This window comes from Haematobia irritans, chromosome 1, assembly GCF_050003625.1.
Source record: "Haematobia irritans isolate KBUSLIRL chromosome 1, ASM5000362v1, whole genome shotgun sequence".
NCBI classification, from domain to species: domain Eukaryota; kingdom Metazoa; phylum Arthropoda; class Insecta; order Diptera; family Muscidae; genus Haematobia; species Haematobia irritans.
Window position 1 is genome coordinate 265,871,571 of NC_134397.1, and position 4,583 is coordinate 265,876,153.

Below are 4,583 nucleotides of genomic sequence, written 5' to 3' on the forward strand. Positions count from 1 at the left end.
GATCGAGTGATATTTAAATGTATGTATTTGGGACAAACCTTTATATATAGCCCCCAACACATTTGACGGATGTGATATGGTATCGAAAATTTAGATCTAAATACAAAGTGGTGCAGGGTATAATATAGTCGGTCCCGCCCGACTTTAGACTTTCCTTACTTGTTTTAATTCAAAAAATTAATTGAATTAATTATTTTTTTAATTTGTTTTATTTAATTAATTTTTTAAATTAATTTAAAATTAGAATTAACAAACAATGATATTTTTTCTGTATGGTTTATTTCTCTCATTGTGTGTTTGAGGAATTTTAGGCCTTCACAGCAGGTGGAATTTTACTACCAATAAAAATGCTTGGCATCACCAATTTTTAAATGGTCCTTGAGTTTTTGGATTCTATTTGCACACCCATATACTCTGTAGTGCATTCTACATTTTAACTTTTATTCGTATTTAAACAATTTGGTGACAAAGTTATTATGTTGTTGTTGTATGCGTGTGTTTTGTTTGTTTTATTTTTTGGTTTGACAAAAAAGTGTCACACGAACTAAAAATATTTCTTCTGTATGCGGTGGGTCGAACCGTGGGCGTTATGGAACGAACAAGACGACAATGGCAATAAAAACCAAATGAGGAGCAAAGAAAACACGTTTAATTTGGAAACCATTTAAATACCTTTAGTGGTAGTTCCAATAAAAAAAAAGAACTGAGACAGATATCCAAAAATTAAACCACCACGAATTTTTGTTAAGAAAAAATTTGCTTTGCCGCCAGATTGACTAACATAACAAAGTTTGGAATCAATAAAAAAAACTCGAGAAACAAAAAACGATCATAACAAATTAAAAAAATAAAAAAAAAACAATTTTCGTTATTTTTTGTGATGAAAACGACAAACTGTAGTAGCGGCAGCAGTAATCTCAGCAACAATAAAAGAATTCAACTAATTTGGTATTAATTAAATGACAAACAACACCAAATAGTTATGAAATCAAAACTTGAACGGCCTGGTTGGTTGGTTGCCGATCTGGCTGGCTGGTTGGCTAAATAACTGGCAGGTTGGTTGACTGTTGTTTGAGTGACTGACTGGCTGGTCAGCCGACATCCCATCGATATATCGAACAATCGTTCGATCGATGACAATGTGGAGGCATAACTCCTCACTATAGGCATTTCGCAGCATGGACGATATATAATAGACTCTAGCGTATAATTACATGAACCGTTGTTCATTATAACAGTGTGAATGGATGAATCCAAATTGGAAGCTGGGGAAGGAGAGTCTACTTCGTTGGGCTTTTACCCTCTCCATATGGTCTACAGGACAGATGTTTTCGGGGGGAAATAAAAACAATTTTGCTTTAGAGTTACACATCATTGGTAATTGTGAAATCGTTTTCACTTTAAGGCGAAAAAATAATCACTTGCAACAACAAAAAACCAATGGTAGCTGCAACAACAACTGCAATATCAAGCAAACTCAATCTAAAGATTTTTGCTATTAAAAATCTTAATATGGTAACAAAAATTGCAACGCGTTTTAATTTAATGAAAAACTAATTGCAAAGCAATTTGCAACGCGTTTGCAATACACAACAACAACAACAGTAAGATTTATATAAGGTCTAGACAACGACGATAACCATTGCTGCAGTAGTAACAACAGCCGAACCAACAACATAGAGATTGTAACCACCAACAAAAAATACTTGATAAAAAAAACTCAAGTGATAACGTAGGAGAGAAAATGTCTGTCATTTGGGTTGTATCGTATATACCCTCCACAGTTTTTATACCCTTTACCACTACTGTGGTACAGGGTATAATAAATTTGTGCATTTGTATGTAACGACAAGAAGGAAAAGTCTGAGACCCATCGTTTAGTATACCGATCGTCTTAGAGTCGATTTAGCGATGTCCGTCTGTCTGTCTGTCTGTCTGTTGATGTTTTTTTGTGTGCAAAGTACAGCTCGCAGTTTTAGTCCGATTGTCCTAAAATTTGGTATAGGGTCCTATTTCGGCTCAAATACGATCCCTATTGATTTTGGAGAAAATCGGTTCAGATTTAGATATAGCTGCCATATATATTTATTCCCGATCTGGTCATAGTTGGCGTGTTTATCAACCGATTTTCTTCAAATTCCGTACATCCGAATATTTTATGAGTCTCGAAAAACTTGCAAAATTCAGCCAAATCGGTTCAGTTTTAGATATGGCTCCCATATATATCTTTCGTCCGATTTAGACTCATATGACCACAGAGGCCAAAGTTTACTACCGATTTTCTTGAAATTTTGCATACACCCAAAAAATAAATGGAGAAAAATTTTCTTGATTCAAGCCGCAGCGGTGTCAAAAGTACGGTAAGTACGGATTTTCTAAATCCAAGAAGAAAATTCTTAATTTAATCCCGAAAATAGTAAGTACAGATTTCTCAATTTTAGAATTTTTCAATCGTGTTTGTGCTTCCTTTGAGTACGGGAAGTGCTTGATTCAAGCCTACACACAAAAAAAAAATTTGATTTCAATCACGAAAATCGCGGATTCAATCATTTTTTTAATTGAAATGTCTTCAATCATGAAAATGATAGTATCAATCACCCCTTTTGATTGAAAACCAACACGATTTTCAATTAAAAATTTAATTGACTTTTGTCACGGAATCAATTAATTGTGTGATTGAATCAATTAAAAACGTGATTGATTTTTAACATAAAATTCAATCACAGTTTTAATTGAATCAATTAAAATTTTAATTAATTTCGCGACAAAAATCAATCAACTATTTGATTCATTCAATTAAATAATTAATTGAAATTGGTTATAAATTTCGATCAAAAAATTTATATATTGCGACCCCAAAATCGTATTTAGTTTTATTTGAAATAAAAGAAAATATTTGTTTCTTATAAAACATATTCAATATTTTATTATTTTTTGAATTATGCAATAGACAAATAAATTTGGTTCTTGTTATTTGTGTTTTGTTCTAACATAACTTACTAATACAATTACTATCAATAACAACTATAGGGTGAAAAAATAAATTATATAAATCATTATCTTCCTTATAATAATAACCATGTTAGCATGTTCCTTCTAATATGTAGATGCGCCTAGATTTCCAATAATTCAGCAGCCTGTAAGCTAAATTAGAATAATTTGAATTTAATTTTGTTCAAATAAAAATTAATTTTGTTAAACATTACCTGCATAGAATATCAAGTTCAATTCTTAGTTCCAGGTTACAGATTTATAATCTTCTTTTGTATTTGTAGTCTTTTAGCATAAAAAGGTGTATTAGGAGCTCGGTAATTTAATTTTAGTAACAATTCCTTTCCAAAATCCACACATTGAAATCGTCTATTAAAATTTGAACCAATGAAAGACAATAATAATGGGAAAACAGTGTAGTATTTGGTATTATATTGATGATACTTTGTAAATTCTGGAAATAGAAAGAAATATAAATGGAAAATACATATTTTTATTATTTTGGGATATTTTTCATGTTTTTAAATCCAAAAGAAAGAACTTTTTTACCATTACATAATTCAGCTCATTAGTTTATATATCAGATATACTGCTCTTGGTTTTAAGAAAACTAAGAGTGAAAAAAATTTATAATTTTAAAAGATCAAGACGGTACCCACTTTTTTGTTGCAAACATATTCTTATATATTTGATAAAATGATGGAGTTGATGGTCAAGTGATTGGTCAATTTCACAAAATAAAATTGGTCGCTAAAAGAAATGAATAAAAAAATATATTATTTTAGTCCGTTTAATGTAAACAGGCTTCAATGGAAACCCGTATTCACATTTCACAATTTCTTACCTTCAATAAACGTAGATTGTTTTCCATTTTTACAATACCACAAAACACAAACACAGGTAATTTCAAATGCGTTCTCTCATATATTTTTTTCAAACCTTTACCACGTGGTCGTTTGTTGTTGCACACTTTATTTATTTCAACCCTTTGCTATGATTTGTTGTTGCGTTCAAAATATTTATGCACACATATTGAATGCAGCAGACAGAATGTCGCCAATCATGTTTTTCAATTTACGCGAAAAACAAAAAACCAACCGTTCGTTACGAGTTACTTCCACAGACTGATCTCTCCATCATACATTGTTGAATAAATACCCATTCTCTTGTTCTCTTTTCGCTCTTTCCATTGCTCAAAATTATTCAATTTCAATCACAAAAGTGATTGGATCAATCACATGTGTAATTGGAAACGGAAAAAATTTCAATCACGTTTGTAATTGAAAATTATTTCCGAATTGATTAACAAATTGATTGAATCAATTAATATTTTAATTGGAAACGTAACAAATATCAATCATTTTTTTAATTGGTTTTTATTCGGATTTGATTAAATAATTAATTGAATCAATTAACATATTAATTGAATCCGTTTCCAAATTCAATTAAGTGCTTAATTGAAAAAATGTTGGTGATAATTTTTTGTGTGTAGTGAAGCTGTATTTAATCTTAATATGTACTTGATTCAATCCACATTTAAACTTAACTTGAGCCGTTTTTTAATCGGAATCAGAGCTTGGATCAATATTTTT

At 30.6% G+C, this 4,583-nt stretch overlaps 1 long non-coding RNA gene across 1 annotated transcript; it reads right to left on the minus strand.

The window, feature by feature from the left end:
- Nucleotides 1–2,895: 2,895 nt before the first annotated feature.
- LOC142219708 (uncharacterized) lies at nt 2,896–3,307 on the minus strand. The gene is made up of 2 exons (XR_012717717.1): nt 3,207–3,307; nt 2,896–3,144 (listed from the first exon to the last, which is right to left on the minus strand). It is a non-coding gene; the product is annotated as an uncharacterized LOC142219708 (long non-coding RNA).
- Between the last annotated feature and the right edge of the window lie 1,276 nt (nt 3,308–4,583).